The following is a 19863-nucleotide window of genomic DNA, read 5'->3' on the forward strand; positions in this document are numbered from 1 at the left end:
ACACAGTATTCAAAAATATTGCATGTATGTATTGTAATAATGTATTCAATCCTTTTCATAAGATGCTTTTCACCACATGCTTTAATAAATAACAGCTTAAAATTTTTTTTTAGAAGAAGTGGCTTTGCTGCACAAACTTTTAGACATACTTTACTATTGAGACTGTTACTCTCAATTACATTAATTTGATTTTTAACAGGTATGAGATGTATCTTAGAAAGAAGGAAGTTCAGTTTAAAAGCCTGTGAAATCAATCCAAAGAAGCATTGCCAGCAGGTTAATGGAGGTGATTCTGTCCGTTTATTCCACTCTCATGAGATCCGACCTGAAATACTGGAATACTGCGTTCAGTTCTGGGGTGCTCAGCACAAGGAGGACATTGCTGTCTTGGAATGAGTCCAGAGGAGGGCCAAGAAGATGATTAGAAGGATGGAAGACATCTCTTATAAGGAAAGGCTGGGAGAATTGGGATTGTTCAGCCTGGAGAAGAGAAGGCTTCGGGGTAACCTAATTATGGCCTTCCAGTGCCTGAAGGCCACAATTAGGCCTTCCTACGAGAAAGATGGAGATCCGAGGCCACCTATGAGAAAGATGGAGAGGGACTTTTCCCAAGAACATGTAATGACAGGACAACAGGGAATGGGTTCAAACTGAAAGAGGATAGGTTTACATTAGATATTAGAAAGAAATTCTTTACTGTGAGGGTGGTGAGGCACCGGAACAGGTTGTCCAGAGAAGCTGTGGACGCCCCAGCCTGGGAAGTGTTCAAGACCAGGGTGGATGGGGCTCTGAGTAACCCGGTCTAGTGGAAGGAGTCCCTGCCCATGGCAGGGGGGTTGGAACAGATGATCTTTAAGGTCCCTTCTAACCCTAAGCATTTTATAAATCTGTGACTTTATAAATCAAGTGGAAAAGGTGCAGTATTCAAACCTGCAGATATTTAAACAGTTTTACAGAAAATACTGGGTTTACTAATTCTGAGGGGAAAAAAAGTCTTCATGGCTTTGTGGAACACCCAAGAAGAAAAGTGAAATCTTTGTGAGTATTTGAGCCACAAATACTGAAAAAGTAACCTTGCTTGGTGCAACAACTCATCAGAGAAACAACTGTGATATAAAGGCAAAATGCCGTGGAAATTGCTCTAGGCAACAGTGACCACAGCATGAGCTCTTTTACAATCCATTCACGAAACGACACAGTGCAAAGGAGAAATGAGTTGGAAGAAAGACACTTTCTAAAACAGGTAGTTAGAAAGAGGAATTTGAAAGACAAAGTTGTAGTTTGGAAAAAGTATTCATCCAGAAAATTAAAAGTTCACTTGGAGGAAAGACGTAAAGCAACACTTTTCTTTTTGATCTGGTTATATGCTTACTGTTATTTTCCTAGCAACTGTAGGTGAATTTTTCTCTCATAAATCTAAGAAAACAGTTAAGAAGAGTCTTAAATTATTTAGATGCGTAAGTCTGACTTAAGCCCCAAAAGCTTTGTGCTGTCACTTATCTACGCCATTTTTAGAGGCTAAATCATTGTCTTTTTTCGTATTATAACCTGCACATCAACATTTGATGGTGTATCAAATCTAAATGACAGATGACAGAAGGGATGCATAAATGCCACAGGAGAAAGGATTACTTGTTATGATCACTCTGAACAAATAAAAAAAGTGATCTCTTCAAGACAGCTGTGTAGCCCCCTTAGAGCTAGAGAAGCAGCAGTGATATTAACTAGTTAATCACTGATGTTCTCATGGATGTGAGACTTTTCGTAGCACTTGTCAAATACTTTGTCTTCTCCTAATTTCTCAAATGTTCAATTCAAGAAGAAACAGATATCACTTAAAAGGTAACTCTGTAGAAAAAACATTCAAGGAACAAGACCTTAAAAGTTTGTTGCCACATTGCCAAGCCATCCTACTTCACCCTCCCCTTAGCAAGCCTCTACCAAAGGTTGTGTATGAAAGTGAGACAAACAGCCATTTCATTTCTAAAGGAAATCCCTTGGCACAAGTCAGGGTACTGCAGATTATATGGTAAGGGAAGGTCTGGGAGCCATATGTGACCACATCTGGAAGGCCACGTGTGGATTTGTAATTCTGCTAGCAGTAAGATTTTATGGTCATACATCAGAATCATGAATAATGCCAGGTGTTCCAGGAGAAGGAAACATTCTAAACTGAAGTTTATAAAAGTTCAGTATCCAGAAATTGTGAGCACTTCATGTTAACACCTGCCCCTTCCATGAAGAACACGGAGAGGCTGCCACAAACCCTAGCACTGTATCCTAGGGTCACCTTCAGTGAAGCACCAGAATTACTTTCAGATAACCTCTTCCTGCCTCAGGACCTTCTTCCAGACCCATACCAGAGGCACAGCCTAGAAACAAATTCACAGAGCTGTCATACAAATTAACTGGATCCAACTGATTTCCCTTAAGATACCAAGGAAGATCTAGATTAAGTTTGTGTCTACAGCTACTAATTTTTACCACCTGGGCAAAAAGGAAATTGAAGGATAAAGACACATATGTTCTGCTTAGAGGACACATGCTCTTTTAGATATTTGCTAAAGAACCTGACTAAGAAGTAAAAACATGGAAATTGACACCTGAAGAAGTCAGAACAGTCCCTTTTCACTCATCACTCATAAACTTGCGCTTACATGAAAATCATCTCAGAGATGCCAAAATTTTAGGCTAGATACATGTACAAGTAACTTAATCTGATTCAGCAGAATAAATAGCAAGATGTGACAGGCTATGTATACTGCCCAATTGCCAGTCCTGAGAATTAGGAGAATTCAGATCCATCATACCACCTGTATCTGACAGGAGGAGAAGACACAAGCCTTCTCCAACTGCAAGATTATAAGAGGAAAATAATGACTTGTAATTCAACCATGCAAGATAGACAACTAAGCTCTCAGGTACCACCATGACCTCTTGAGTACAGCTCTAGAGACTGCAGCTCTCCCAACATTCTTGTTCTCTACTCAAACTGTTTTCTGTCATTCAGTAGATGCTTAGCTACATAAGAAAGGAAAAACAGAAAAGTTCTTACACTGCAGGACATACAGGCTAAATTTCAGACCAAACACAACTGTCCCACTTGTGGTGTTGCTATGTCAGCTCTCTCTTGGGACAGATTATCAAGTGAAGCAGCACCATAATGAACAAAGAGAGCACATAACTGCTTCAAGTGTCCACTCCAGGCTGAAGGAGGGAACTTGAGTGTCTCGAGCCACTTATTCAGTTCAGTCTAGAATTAAACACAACAAAGATGGAGCATTATCAAGTTGCTTTAATTTATTTATCTCTCTAGGTCTCCTATCCAGTGTGTACTTCACAGTCTGCAAAGCAAAAAATCCCATCTACTGTTTTTAAATGCCTGCTCACTTCCTTATATTTTAAACACCTCAGATATTGTTTATACATGGTCTCAATACATGGTTTATACAATTCTCCCGGTCATGAGCAGGAAGACAATCAGACTCATGTAGGAAGTTATTGACCTGGAGAAACAGAGACTTGAGGAATAAATAGGAAAACTAAGCTGGTTTTGAATGTGTAACATGGGTAGCACCCAGCCAAAATTGATGACTGTCCATGCTAGGAGCACATACTCATGCTGCTTAAGCATCCTTCACCAATAAAAGGTGAAGGATGGAGCACCAAGAAGACACTTGATAAGGCACTCGTGCTTCTCACTGTCTCCAAGTTTAATACTTGGCTTGTCCAGAATTGTGTGCTGTGAGCTATTAATCATTTGCATGCTGAGCAACGGCAGGATGCTGCTCAAGCTTCATTGTTTTCAGTCTGTCAAGACAGGGTTTCTTTGGTTGTCATCTCCTTCCTGCCATCAAAGGTTGGCTACAAAAAGACATTCACCTGTCCTGTAACTGGACTTTCATAAAAATTACATGAGAAGCACTAGAAGTTGCAGGCTGAATGGTGGTTGGTGCATGTTTTGCAACTGAGAAGAATCAACTTACCCAGCAGGTTTCTGTGATTTGGGTGCCAAGCATAGCAGCACTTCTTTCATAAAAAGAAGAGGTTGCATTTTTTTTTACTTCTGCCTTTGTAACTCTTGATTCTTAATCACTTAGAGGCAAGTAATCCAAAATACTGCATTATTCAGGGCAGCAAGAGGAAAAAAATTAAAGTAAGACTTGTCCGTGCTGGCTGTTTGTGGTTAGTAGAGGACTTTCTGTTCAGATCTGTGAGACTGAATGGGACTCAGGCTGCCACAGGGAGTGGGAAAAAGCTGTGGGGAAAAAATGTAAGGAAGAACATCCTTACTCACAAAAGGAAGCCCCACCATGTATTGGAAGGTCTTGTAACAGCACAGACTGTATCAAGATTGGCTCAGTGTTGTCCCCTTATTGTGTACAGGCAACACCATTGTGATTACCCATGGCTTCACAGTCACCAGGCCAATATAAGAGCCAGCTGTGTTATCTGCGCAACATTTCCTCTCATCACTATTTTAACCAGATATTTTACGTTGGGTTATGTTACGTTTGTTTTATGTACACAGATACCTTGCAGTGCACTTCTCTGCAATGTAGTACTCAGAAGAAGAAAGAAAATAAGTAGAAAATTAATTAGATTGCTGGACAGTATAGCCAGCACCTTGGATGCTTAAAAATGCTTAGGCACCTAGATGAACCTACAGGAATGGTATCATAGCTTGGGACACATTTCCCCACAACTAAACTCCGATTCGTAAGTTTAGAGTGGCATCTAACATTTCTCCATGAAGGAAAATGAATCCAGTCTTTATGAACAATCATGCATAGAATTCTATGTCTTAAACACAGACACAGTACTCTATCTAAATAGAATTTATGCCCACAGGACACAGTGACTAGAGGGTTACTGAAATCTGAATGAGAAACAAACATTCTTTCTGCATGAATCATGCTGCTGAAACAGCAGATTGAAACTGACTGCATTTCAAATTATTGTAGAGACAAATGAAGAGTTTAGCTCTCTCTTATAGGTGAGTGCACAGCTTCTCTCCAACTTTCTATTCCAAAAAGTGAAGCGTTGAATGTGCCTTATTTCTTTCAGCTTCTTTACTTCAGTTACTCAATTCAGTTATCCAAACTGTCTCCAATGCTTATACACAAAAGCTGCAATTACCCTCTGTGGGCCAGCAGTAAGAAAAAAGGGAAAACACACCCCATTTTATAACAAAATGGCAGGTTTTACAACCTTCCACAGAATGGAAGGCTCTCCTCTTGATGCTTTCTTGTTCCAGGAATTATGCACTCAATAGTGAATAAATTCTACTATAGTATTAAAACTGATTTATTTCCATTGGAACATGAAAAATGATTCCTTCTAATCAGGAACTCAGCACCAAAATAGAGTGGGCCTTCAAAAAAAAAAAGCAAGAAACAATGAGGCTTTGCTATTATTTGATGTAATTATCTATCCAAGCATACGTTATTCAAGTCTGTATATTGTATAGATTTCCAGCACAGTAGGCATATGGGCATTCAAGTAACAAAAATGTGATTTTTTTTGTTTGGGTTTTTTATTTTTCACTTTGAGACTGTCTTTACTAGATCTTTCATTATTTTCTCACTCATGATGCATCCCATAGCTACATGAAAGGGATGTTTTCTTCTATGGTACCAAAGGTGTTGGTATGACAGGCAGGATGGAGATAGAGAATTCTTTGATTACACTTCCCATTGCTCTCCAGTGAAACTTCTCTATTAGAGACAGTGATTTCTAGCTGCCATCAGTCAAGATGAACTTGTCTAATCCAACTGCCTGAGTTAGCCTTTATATCCAAGTCCAAAGCTTCCACTTGCTTCCCAGAAATACTTCCATTTAAATCATTAAGACTTTACTGACTTTATCCTCATGTGCAATTTTTATTTCTCCTCCTTTTCTTGCAGAACTGTGATAAAACAGGCAGAGCTTCTATCAATTTTCAGACGCATTGCAAAAGAAAAATCAACATAAAATGAAATGACAGAATTCCAATTTATTACTATTAGAAAATGAGAACCACTGAAAAGGACTGAAAAACATTGCAGTTACTAAACTAAAGAGTCTCCTCATCTATTGCAAATTGAAAAAAACGGTTTTTTTTCTTGCTTAACATACCCTTTATTTCTTCTAGCAGCACTGGGTTTATTGTCTAATCAATACAATTTTTAATGACTGATGAAGAATGAAACAGAACTGGTTTCAAGTACCAACTGCAATGTCTGCCCATATGCAATACAGCATTACTTTCACTTTAAACAATTACCAGCTGCCAAATGGTCAGAACCAAATAAAATCCTTATTCAGAGACAATTGTTTCTTCAGCTATCTACAACACAAAAATTGTATCCACATTTCTACTTCTAGTAATGCCATAACCAACACTATTCTATACCAGGGTAAATGGAGAGAATTCAGCTGTAGCAGTCATCTTTTAAAACAGAAATATTGGTAGAAGTACCTTCTTTTATAATAAATGATGAAAATTCTCCAGTTCAGTATCACGTAATAAATTCTTGAAATAGATAATAAAATAAAACAGGTGGAAAACCATGAGGTATACATTTATTATTCATGTTAATCCCCTATATTTATTAGTGGTTTCTGACAAAACTCTCACCAAAATAACCATTTTTTCTTTAAACAGTGTTTGTTTTTTTCCAGAAATTTAAATTTTACAAAGAAAGTTCCACAGAATTTACATTATTTTTTAAAATCACCCTTATAACTTTACAAGAATTCAATTACTATCAAAATTCTGGGGACTGGATGACGATATGCAATTAGATTTAATTCAGTATAATTAGACTGAGTCAACGGCTAACATTTTCAACCTGACACAAGTCAGATTTTCATTTTGTTTACCTTGATATGTGTCAGCAATAACAGTTCTGTTAAGATTGGTGTAATTAATTATTCCTTTTCCTAAATGAAGCAGCAGCGTTACTGGGAAAAGTCTGTAGACAAGAGGACAACAGCCTACATATGAAAATCTGACGGATCATTGCACCGACGTATAGTAACTGCTTTAAGGGTGAAAAAGAATTGTATTTGCTTTGTTTTAGGCATGCTTAGCACATAGTCCACATCCTGTTACAATGTTGGACTTAGAACCCAAATATGAACAAAAAAGATATATATATATGTAGCCGCAGTTCAGGCCTTGCCTATCTATGCATTTCCCATTCACTCTGGATTATAACTACGTATCATAAATTACAGATGTTGGTATTTTCATCATATTGATTTCAATATACTTGGAGCAGGAAGCTCTATGGTGTTATTTTTCACAGAGGTGAGAAACATTAAATGACCACATACATAACAAAGCAACAGCAACGTAAAGATGAGGCAATCCTACGATGTTTTAAGAAAAATACTTTAGGTTACATATCACATAGTTAATCAGTTTCATGCAAGATAATCACCCTCAATCAGAGTAAGCAAGCAGAATTTAAAACACCTTTAAAATGTAGCTTACTTTTAATTTGTTTTGATTATATTTATGGCCTTAAAATACAAAAAAATATGCCTTTTTTAATTCTCTCTCCTGAAATACTTTGACTGAAATCACTGAAAAAAATCCGTATCTTTTTTCTCTTAAGATGATAATGGATTTATTATGTTGCTTCATGATCTACGCAGAAATGTCTTTTGAGCTGACATTTCTATGTATAAAACCTAAATTATGGTCCAAATGTCAACTGAAAAAGACTCTCAGTTGTGTCTCCTGCTGTCTCTCCCAGCTCAATCTCTTTCTACAGAGACAGCAATACAAACACTCCATAGAAATAAAAAGAGTGAGGAAAAATGATGCATACAGAGTCCACAGGCAACCAACATCCCAGCAATTCTCTCCAAAAGTATGGATGACCATTCTGAGGATGAGTAAACGCGATGCTGTGTGAGAAACGACACTCAATTTGTCACTACAAAGTCAATCAGCCCTTCCAGATTTCTCACTGGAATTGTACACAGACTCCCTAGAAAAATTGCACTGAAATTGTGGAAGCAGCTCAGTTGCTACTCTGTGGCCTAAAGAAAAAGGATTTCATTTGCCAGACACCCAGAAAAATCTCCTACGCATACCAGCATGCTCTGTTTGCATGTAATCAGAGTACGCTGAAGAAGCTACAAACTTATATTTAGGCACCACTAAGGAAAACTAGGGATGGAGGGAATAGAAGCATGCAGACAGTTTGATGTAGAGAAAATGTACCCAGAGTGCATGCCAAAATCTGCTAAATTTATTTAAAGGTAATTTGCAAAAGATGGCAGGAAAGAATAATCAGGAATTATCTTTTATACACTTTTTTAGCTCCTCCACTGCTTTGACTGCCTGTCTAAATTGAATCAGCTTCTACGGTTTCCCCTAATGAATTAAAGAACAATCAACTGCTGCTAGCTCCAATCCCAGATTCCATGCTCTGTACCATTTCTGCTCCGGCTGGGAAGGAAATGAGCATACTACAGTCTTCCATGCATGTCTTCAGTAGATCTGAACTTTGAACAGGGTTTTCACAAGCTCTCCTCTTAATCTGATCTGTTTCAACAACAAACAACAAACAGCCCATTAAAGAGATGAAAATTTCATTAGACATCCTGATCTCATGATACTGAATTGCAAAATTCCTCACAGGCAAGTAAAATCTTTGACCTCTCCAATCAAGGTCTTAATACTGTTAATATAGGTGACATCCTCAGCAGATTTTTAGAAGATGTCATTCTTATCATCCTCTTTTGAAATTTGCATTTTCTTCATAATCTGGATCAGTATAAATGACATGCATTAGCACAAGGAAGAACAGTTTATCAGCTCTCAGAAGACTTAAAGGAAGTCTCATCACAGTAATAGGCTGATACTGATCCGGTCATTTGTATCTCACTAAACTGCTACAAAAACCTAGGGTTCACACCCATTATTCACATTAAATCTATACCTTTTCTCACTTTTTTCTGAAGAAAGCCTCTTGACCAAAAAATCCACTTACTAATGTCACTTTCCAGTCAAAAGGAAGCCTTGAACTCTTGTTCCAACTGCTCAAAAGGTAGCAATATTTAACCACATTTTCATAACAGAATTTCTTTTTTTTTGGAGGGGGGTGAAAATGCATAGCCAGATGGAGTGGAAGACAAGGTGTATGTGATGGCATAGAATAAATATAAACACTTCACAGTCTTCCAAGAGACTCTGAGAAAGGAACCTGGATATATTGAGAGCAGCTGAATATTCTCTTAGGTGGTTTCTTCATTCACAGTCTTCATAAGAGACTAATACGTTTGAAATACGAGACCTAGCACCCCTAAAAGATTTTACTCATCTTGTCTTTGTTACACTCCGCTCAACAGTACTAAGAACCAGAAATAAGAACTTTCCTGAAAAGAAATACCAAATTAACTTTGTTTTCATGTAAGCTGCAATAACAAATTCTTAAAAGCATACAATAGCTTGAATTAATCTTATGATTACAAGACAGTAAAGTTCTGCCTAATGTCTCATTCCTGGATTGTCAGAGTTTGGTGAATGTTTACTATTTGGTAGATTTACCAAAATGAAGTTTCCTGTTTCCACTTTACTCAAGCACTAGACCTCATCTGGAATATTGCATCCAGTCTTGGTGTTCCAAATAACCGAATGAAGCTTCCTTCAGAGTCTGTCAAAGTAGGAGAGGGAGGGAGGACTTGCCCTGTTAAAAGCTGAGAGAGCTGGACCTGTTCATCCTGACAATGAGGCGGCCTTGGCAGGGACCTAACACCACCTGTCAGTGCCCATGAGAAGTTTTACCAAAAAGATGGAGCCAGGCTCTTCGCAGGCATGCACGGCACAAAAATCAGAAAAAATACTCATGAATTGAAACTGGGAGGCTATTACGCAACATAAAAAAGTACCATCAGGATAACTAATTTTTGCGTATGATTGTTCAGAGAAGTTGTGGAATCGCTTTCCTTGGATCTTTTCCAGGCAGAATTGAACAAACCCCTTTAATAGAGTCTAAATTCAACGTTGATTCTATTCTGACCAACAGGTCCCTTCCAACTTCTGTGATTTAGTGTAATCATGAGCATTACAAAAAGTAACAGGAAATTAAACTTTCAGACTGAGCTTAATACAACCTAGGACACATCACCGAAGCTTTTTAAAAAAGGAGATGGAGTATTATCACCATTGGACAGCACAATAAAGAGATTTCAGTGGGCACAGACTATTATTCTGATCACATTTACTGAAAAAATCTAAATTCAGACTGGAAAAGATACAGAGAAGGACACAAGAGATATCTAGGGGAATATAGATATTGTTACATGAAAATAAACCAGAAGAGTAAATTCAGGCTGACTAAATAAATACTCGGCAGATGTATGATTTCTCTTTGACCAAGGTGCAAAATGAGGAAAATTATCAGATAATTTCTATTTACACAGTTATAAACTGACCATGTACCAACCTATTCACACACGTATCTAAACTTCTTGTTACAAGTATGTAAACATCTCTGTGTCCCTTATTGATTTACTTGCAGAACTTAAAGGTGGTGACAAGCATCAAAGCTAACAATTAAAGCTTCTCTAGGGGAAAAAGACAGCATGGGGAGAGATAAAAACATAAAAAAAAGAGAAAGGTAACTGGAAAAGCAAAAGGAGAAAATGAAAAGGGGAAAAAGAAAGGGGAAAGGGAAAGCTTTGGTGGCTAGTCAAGAAGAGAACTGACAGGGTTTCCCCATTAAGCACTCTCTCCCAGGTGTCCTCTCCAGTGTATCAGGTGATGCACCACACTACTTTTCCCATAGAAAACACATAAATTTCTGCATGATCTGCTCAAATTCCCTAGTGCCTATCCCCCCTTATGATGCCATCAGCCCTGAATGAAGTAGGTTTTGATGACAGGCTGGTGTTGCAAACTAACTGGCTGTTAAGTTTGCATATATTATCGGGCAACACTGGGCAAATACTTGTCTTCCTCCTATCTTCCTAATGCAAACTAAAAGCTGTAAAAAACAGTGCAAGAAAAAGCTGCTGAAAGGGCTTGACTCTTACAGCAGTGTCAATTACCACCCTGATGTAAGAGCAGTAGCACAGTGTGGAGGTACGAGGCCATGAGAATAACAGTATGAGACGAAGAGCATGAGGACAGGACGGCAAAGACTGCCCTAGAAGCTTTGGTGAAAAGTGACAGAGCTGCAATGGAAAAGCAGCTACAAATGGAAGATCCTTGTCATTGTAAAAGGTTGAGGCACAAAAGGCACCTGCAGCACTTTAAACTCCCTTTATGAATAAGTTCAGGCACAAATCTTCACGTCTTGCACAAACACAAGGCTCATGCATGCCGAGACTAAACCAGAAAACCACACTCAAGTCTCAAAAAAGCCCCAAGAGTGACAGTCATCCATTCCAGAGAAGGAGCACTCTGCATCTTAAACAGAAATGAACTAAAAGACTGAGCATCTCAGAGCAGAAATCAAATGAAGAGATATAGAATCCACCATCTTCAACTCCAAAACTGAGAAACTAGGGACAAATAAACTCATACTGTAAGGAGTCATCTTCTTACAGGCACTTCTGAGCTACCTTCACTGAAAAGCATTTCATTTTCTTAAACAAAAATAGTTTACAGTTATGCAATAGATTCAAAACAAACTATCCTGATAGTTGTTACATATCATAAACAAACAATGCATCCTGATTTGTGAATGACCAATGTTAACAGTATATTGAAAAACAAAACATTAACAATAAATTTCTGGAAAATAATAACAAATACTTGCTTCCTTTTACCTTTCCTATCTCACAATCAACATCATACATTGAATTAATGCTAATTAATACAAGTAAACATCTGCTTGAAGGTTGTGTAACAAAAGTTTTCAATCACTTTACCCCATAAAGGAATGTATAAATTGCATATCACCTTGTCCACCTTGACTGGGTAAGAATGCATGAACAGTAAAATCTAACCAAACCAAAGACTTGTTCAGAATTCAACATCTTTTCCCCAGAGGCCCAACAGCAAATGCATAAGGAAAAGTGAGGAAGTGCAAAGCAACCATGAGAATGATACCTTCTTGAAATACTCTGAAGCCTCCAGAATATTTGCTGGTTAGGGACATATTGATTCAGAAGCATTATATCTCTGCTTTCTAGCCTTTGATTTTTTTTTTTTTAATCTAGGAATTTGTCCAAATCTTTTTTATGAACTCATGTTAACTTTTTGCATTGACAAACTTCTTTGGCAGAAAGTAATACAACTACATGCTGTACAAAAATGGAGAAGCGTGGGTGTGTCCTTACGGGAAAGGTCTAAGCTGGCCTCAAAGTATTGAAACATTAGTTTTGAGCAGTAGTTAAGCACTGTTTCACTGTAATTTCTTAGCTGCTTGAAGATGAAGCTATTGATTAGCAGCACAAATAAACTTTGCAATTTATTATTAAAGTCGTAACAATAAATTCAACACTAACACAGTCTTACCCAGCATGTGCCGACGTTCACAACATAACGCATTCATTACAAGTAAGTTACACTGAGTGAGGAAAAAATTCTTCGGTCATGTATGATCATCCTAATTTAAAAACTCACAACCAAAAGGAGAAAATGAAAGGTGATTTCATCAAGTAATGTTAGCTCTAAAATGCCTTACTCAACTACCAGTTTCAACAAACAATATAACCTTAAGTGATTCAGCAATGCAACATTCTCTGCCTATTTATCTGGAAATCATTATTGAATGAAGTAATGTTTGAAGCATGACAAATATGGTTCATCATATAATAACCTAATATTCTGTCTTTACACAAGAGCTATCGTTAATTTAACTCAACAGATATATTATGTACCTTCTACTTAATGGCAGCAACTTAAAGAACATTTTCTTACTTTTGAGGACACTGGAAAACTCCAATGAATATTCATTCCTTTAATTTGAATTTATATGGCAAGTTCATGTAAATGGCATGCTTATAGGACACAGCATATAATCCTCAACAATCCTGGCCCAGAACTCTTTTGTAAAAGGGAAAAAGTCTCACTCCTCAGATGCACTAAGCTCTCTCAGCTAAATAGTGCAGCTATGAGTAGCTGCAAGCCACAAGTACTTTCTATTGCAGTTTGTACACACATACCCTAAGTAGCTTTAAATTAGCTAGTCTGAATACTGGTGAATGTGAAACAATAGTACATGCACTCAGGTAAATATGTGCTTAATTTACAAATCTGGAGATGATTAAACTACATCCCAACTCTTTTGTCACTTTTCATTGGTTATAGTTGTTCATCCACAACAGGATTTGATGACTTGCAAAGCTTCATTTCACCTGCTAAGCATTAGTTGAATACTAAGAAACTAACTTCTGCAACTACATTCAGGTACTGTCAGTATTCAGGGTAACTCATACCAGGATTCATATAATTTTCAGGACAGGTAAACTTAAATTTTTATACATATTTTCAGTATGCAAGTAATATTTTTAACAGCAATTTCTATGGGGCTATTTCAGATAGTGAGAGGAAGAACTGAAAATTATTTTCCACATTACATGCTTTTCAGAAAGTATATCATTTTTATAACTGAATCTCTTTTCAGTGTTATTTTTATCAAGAAGTTAGAAAATATATATGCCACTTAATCATAGTATTATCTCTTTTTTTCACAGGAATAAATTCTAATAGGAACAACTGCTCTAAATGAAGCATGTACAGGCTTCCAGCAGTGAAGACACTATTTCGCTCTTGTTTTTGAACTGCTCTGGGTGCAGGAAGACGCTGGTGAACTGAAGTTACACAGCAGCTCACAAATTACTGTTCTCATTTAGTCATGTACACCAAGCTTCAATTGTGGAAAAGCAATTTAATGGAAAACCAAACACTGCTGTTTTCAAAACTAATATTTTAAAGTCAGATTCAAAACATTTGGGTGTATTACACATTCACAGACTTAGAGAAGAATCTGACACTGAGACCAGTCCTTTGGGTAGGTTTAACTGTGGGGCTGTGTTTGCAACAAGCTGGTCACCAAGAAGTATAATGGCATGTTTTTCTCTTTTCTGGAATTCTGAACTGGCAATGAGATTTTTGTCAAAAAGACAGCTATTTCAATATTTATATGAAAAAACTGGCACCAGTGGTACATAAACATGACTGACTGCAGCTTTTCTCTGGAGCCATGATATGTTTACTCCCAATGTTTTGGATCACATCTTCGCCATGACAATGAAAAAGAGGTGTTAAAATTGTATATTATATGTATCACTCATGATAAAAGTTCTATACAGTTGAGACACAGCTATTTTACGCAAATAACAATGTAACTTAAGTGTATGAAGGGATGGAATTGTCTTCCAAGACTGCTCTGGTGTTATGACAGAGAACAAGCTGGCATCTCTTTCTGAACAAAGTAGGTGTTCCTGGTGCAAAACACATATGAGCTGGGACCACTGATACAGAAATGTATTGGACATGAGAGAAAATGTGGAGACACTCAGCAACAAGATAACTTCAAAAGATATAGGGATGCTGTTGCAGTGCTAGGTGTGTGAGGAGAGAAGATAGGAGTAGGATAAGAAATTCGAGTAGGACAGGACATATGAAAAATCTTAATGTGAAATACCTCCCATTTTTTGTTCATGAGTTCTCATCACAGCTACAGGCCTTTGTAAGCTTGCAAATTATATCCTGAATAACTGTCACAAAACTATTCTTCTGTCATAGAAAACAAAATGTCAAGGAACTAAAGCTGACAATGTTGAAAGACAAATGTTTAAAATTCCTCGGTTTCTGTGTCAGCGCTTGTTCTGTGCTGTTCGTGACAGAGAATCTCAACAGCTTTTGCATCAAAAAAGCACATTCATGCATTTTCATATGTCAAAAGGTCTCCGCAATTCACCTCACTACTTCTTTTTCAAAGATCAGCTTGTTTTTAGTATTTGTCTACGCCTTAATTCTCACGTTGTTTAACAGTGGGTTTAGACCTGTTCAGAGCACTTAAAAACATAAACTGCTGTGGGCTCGGGGTAGATATTCAAAGATGAATACGCATGTTGTGCATTACGAGTAATACCTGGGGTTTTTTTCTATACGAGTGATAATCATGAATGATTACTGATTGCTATTATGTTCCATTTCATTTCTAAAACTCAGACATTTTAGATGAGTCAAACTAACTGTACCTTTGCTGGAAACTACCTTCCTCATGCCTTGCGCTGCTAACCGGCAAGCTGCCGGCCGGGATGCACACACCGCTGTGCCACCGTAAATAGATACACAATTCTGGCCACCTAGGCGGCACGGGAACGGGCACGGGAACAGGATGGGACGGGACGGGACGGGACGGGAGGCACCCGCCCTCCGGCTGCCGCCTGCTGCGGGCAGTCCGACACCGGCCCGGCGGCGGTGCCCGAGGAGGGCGCACCCCGGCGTCGCCCACCTGTTCGGCCCCCGCGGGGCAGCTCCCCCGGCGCCCTCCGGAGCTCCGCGGTCCCAGCCGACCGCGGGGAGCCGGAGCCGCCCGCTGAGCTCCAGCGGCCGTTCTCCGGCCGGCACCCGCGCCTCGACCACGGCCCCGCAGGACGCGGGGGTCGCCGAGGATCCCCCGGACCCAGAGACGCACCACCCGCCTGGCAGGGCAAGCGCTGGGGGAGCCGCTCACGCTCCCGCGAAGTAAAACTTGCCAGGGGCGGCCGTGTCCTCCCTCCCCCGCAGCCTTGCCAGCCCTTACACGGTCCAACTTCCCGAAACCTTCCCGAAGGTCCCAGAAATACCGCCCCGGCAGGTCGAGGACAACGTCCGGGTGGCGGGACCGGCCGGCCCCGCACTCGCAGCCCGCCGCAGCCGGGCGGGGCGGGGTGGAGCGGAGGGGCAGCCGGCCGGTGCCACTCACCTTCCCGCTCCTCCGCCTTATCTCTTCGCTCGCGGGCTGCAACTTCCAGCGCTTCCCCCAACTGCCATCTTCCACCGGAGCGACGGGGGAAGCAGCGGCGCGGCGCGGGGAGGAAAAGTTGCGGCGGCGGCGGCCGCGGCGACGATTAGGTGGCGAGTAGGTGGCTATCAGGTGGCCATCGCGCCGGCGGGCCGAGCCTGTGCCGTGCGCGGCGAGCGGGCGGGGCGGCGGCGGCAGCTGGCGCGGGGCTGCGCGCTGCGATCGCCGCCCGTGGCGACGTGGGGAGGATTTGCTAAAAATAGCGGCTGGCTCGGCTCGGCGCGGCGCGGCGCGGGGGGAGGCGGGGGAGGCGGCCGGGCTGCAGCGCTCCCCGCCGCGGCCGCTGGGGGCCGAGCGGGCCGGGGCTCGCAGCGCCGCCGCCGGGGACAGCGCCGAGCGGGCGCAGGGCACAGCGCGCCCGGGCGGCGTTCCGGACCCCAGGGGCTGCGGCTGCCCGGGCCCGGCTGGCGGGGGAGCCCGGGGTTATTCCGCGGCCCTTCCCGCTGCTGGTCCCTGTCAGCCCTCGGGGGAAGGGACACACCTGCCTGCCCTGCCAGCCGAGGGGCGGCGGTGAGGCAGCGGGGCCCGGAGGGGTGGAACGAGGACACGCGTCTGGGACGGCACCCGCGCTGCTTCCACCGGAGCCCGGCTTTCGCCACAGGGAGAAAGGAGGTGTTACAGGCTGTGTATGTGATCCTGTTCCTTTGGGCTATCACAGCCCGGGATGATTGCACATTTCTCTAGTGCTGCTATCCTCTCACGTTCTTCTTATTCCTCTCAGTATTTCTTGGTATCTTTCACTAGACGATGCCCACTTTTCTGAATGCGCGCTAAGTCTTTGGTAGCGATCAAGAGTGCCCAGAATTCTTTTTTCCTAATACAGTTTTATACAGCATATAAAGCCCTTTAGTCAGTGGAATCTGTCTTAGCCACGTTTATTTCCAGTCTAAATTTTTTGATAGATTTCCTCATTACTCAGGAAAGAAAGTGTCCCCTTTTATTTTTCCCCTTCCAGGGAAAGGTTGAAAGTTTAGTTCTCGTATATCTAAACAATCAAAGAAAAAAGAAAAAAAAAACACCCAAACAAACAAACAAAAAAAAAACTTCGACCTAATGTCTTTGGAAGTTGTATGCTGCATTTTAATTGGGGTTTTTTTAGTTGTTGGGTTTTTTGTTGGGTTTGTTTTTTGGTTTTTTGGGGTTTCTGGGGGGTTTTTTGGAGATTGCTTATATTTATTCTTTCCAGATTGTGTTGCTTTCAAATGGCTTTTCTGAAACAAATGTTTAAAATTGTTGTTGCCAAGTCTGGTGAAGAACTAGTTAAGTTAGAAAAAGGTAAAGCTGCTAAAAAAGACGTTTGGAATTTGGACCTGAATGTCATTTATTGCTCAAGGAATAAAACAGATGAAAACTCAACTGTGGTAAGCAGTGGTTTTTGTGACCCTCAAAATAAATCCCAGTTCTCAAAACTAGAAATAGAAATGTGTCTGAGTATGTTTCAAATTGGAGAGGAATCTCATTAGTTTGTTTTGGGTTGTGTTTTAGTTTGGGAATCAGTTTCAGTGGTATTGCTGGATGTTAAGTCATGGAGTGCCATGAGACAGATCCAAGTCCAGACTGGCTAATGAAATCACACAGCACTCTTCCCCTGACTGATCAATACACTTCAAACTGATCCATAACTTTTGTTTCATTATATGCTCTTGCCCTCTGTCTACTCAAAGGAAATATCAGCACTGTAATAAGGTTTTAAAAGACTAGTCACCGTTCTAATGCTATATTGGGAATTCCTGAATTTCTATTGGAAAATAACAAGCATCTCTGAGACACGTCTGTGTTACGGATACTGCTGTGCCTGCCCCACTTATTTCCACTTGGTGCTAATAAATGTGGTGAAGTGGTGGTGCATGGTAGTTATATTCACCAGTCTTTATCATGGTTTTGCTATATCTACTTAAGCTCTTCCATTTCCTCATTATCTACTTCTAATCCTACAAACCAAAAAATGATTTATAGGCTTGACTGACTTGCTGGAGTGAATATGTGCAGTTCTTCATTCAAATGTAGCATTCTCTATGTTATCACTGTCTTTCTGAGTTATTACAAACATTTACTGAAAGTCATGGGGGTGAGAAAAGAATGTGCTGTGCCTGCATTACAAGCTTTATTTATAAAACTTGAGATGGGGTGCTGCAATCTTTAAAAGATTTTCATCCCTAAAAGGAGATACACATCATCCTTGGAGCTTCATCTCTGCCACATTGTGAACTGGTGTCTGCTGACTATGAAGGCTATGATGCTCTTCATATATACTCTAATTTACAATAATTACTGGATTTTTGAATGGAAAAAGCTTGTGTGTTTATCACACATATCATTAGAAAGATCATTTTTGGGAGGGCCACAGTTTTGGAAACCACACTGAAAAATAAAAATTGTCTTCCCCATGGTTCCTTACTTTACATAGTGCCTAGTGAAAGCACTACGAGAAAAAAATAAACATTCTTTCTCTCTTTTTTTCCCCCAGTCAAATAGAAACACTGAAAATATTGAAAACTAATACACATAAAGCACTGTAACATTCAGTAAACCATTTGACACATATTTTAGTATGGTTAACACCATGGAGAAATAGCTTTTGGAAATTCCATGCTTTCACTGGACACTAACTTAGGTATTAAAAAGGCCCTGAGGTATAACAGCTCATCAAGCAGTACCTGAGACACATCAAGTGGTGAGCAATTCCCTCACTATGATACTGAAAGGGAATGTCTAGGATGTTCTGTACTGTGTGACCATAAAAAATTAAGATGATACTCAGCCATATCCCTTTCCAATCCAGTTCATAAATCATCATTTCACAAAAAGTGAAACGAATCAAGATTAACAGAAATACCCTTGGACGTTTAACAAGACCAAACCGGACTTCCAATGTACACATGCTTGTTAAATTGTGGATCTGAGTAAGATCCGTTTACTGAGAATATTTGCATTAAGTCCTTCTCTAAAATTTTAAGATTTGTATTCTGTTGTATTTCTCTGAGGAATGGTTTTTCCCCCCAAGGCCCTTAATGCCTGTAACCATATGGTTTGACCTTTCTTTCCTTTCTTGACCTAATTGGCTGAGTGCCAGCCATCCCTTCCTGAGTGGGAGACTAGATAAAGACCCTGTATTTCCTTGTTCTTTCTCTTGCCCCCTGGAACCCTTCGAGAATAAACGGCTTGGAATAATCCTGGGGTAAGAGTCTCTTTGGAATCTTTTGTCCTGTCCCTCTGAGATATCCCTCCAAAGCCTCTCAGGAAATGGAGCTAGCCCGGGGGCTGCAGGGGGATATTTACAGTATTCCCTAAGAACACCATCAAAATTTGCTGGGGTGAAGGGGTGTAACTCATTTGTGATGTCTGTTAGTTAGACTGAGAAATAGTTAAAAGCTGTTCTTTTTGCGTGAGTCTTCCAGCTTTTTAGCAACTATTTTGCTCAGTAGCGCATAAACATTTTTACATGTTTTAGGTTGGGTATAATTGTTGATTTTGTTTACAGAAAGTGGTTGGGTTTTTTTCCTGGGAAAAGATCAGCCATTTAGCTGATCAGTTTTACGCGATTTGTAAATAACCTCTTAACTGCTAGAGTTAATTGCATTCTAAGTAAATTAACACAGATGCCAACATTTTAAAGAAAATAGATTTTTCAGACTAACATTAAAGAAAAGGATTATTTTATATAAACTTAAATGTCTTATGAAAATATATTTCCCACATGCTGGAGATAATTTAATGGGTGATTAGCTCTTTCAGTTCCTGGGCTTTCAGGAATGTGTACACATACCTACATTCAACAGCACTGTTCAGGTGGTTAAAATTAAACATGTTATTACACATTTGGTTTAGTGCCAGTGGTTAGCCAATATTTGGAAATTTGTGGGCTATTTCTTAAAAACATGATAGAGTCAAGTGGTGT

The 19863-nt window shown here is 40.1% G+C and overlaps 1 protein-coding gene across 7 annotated transcripts in view; it reads right to left on the reverse strand.

Annotated features, from left to right (window-relative positions):
• HDAC9 (histone deacetylase 9) overlaps positions 1-16127 on the reverse strand; it is a 457129-nt gene extending 441002 nt beyond the window's left edge. For all 7 annotated transcript variants that reach the window (XM_066196204.1, XM_066196228.1, XM_066196196.1 and 4 more), the window contains exon 1: positions 15867-16127. The gene's annotated coding sequence lies outside the window, so the exon portion shown is untranslated. The remainder of the gene's footprint in view (positions 1-15866) is intronic.
• Positions 16128-19863: the final 3736 nt, after the last annotated feature.

This window comes from Chamaea fasciata, unplaced genomic scaffold (assembly GCF_029207755.1).
Source record: "Chamaea fasciata isolate MVZ Bird 193981 ecotype frontalis unplaced genomic scaffold, bChaFas1.0.hap1 SCAF_1, whole genome shotgun sequence".
NCBI lineage: Eukaryota > Metazoa > Chordata > Aves > Passeriformes > Sylviidae > Chamaea > Chamaea fasciata.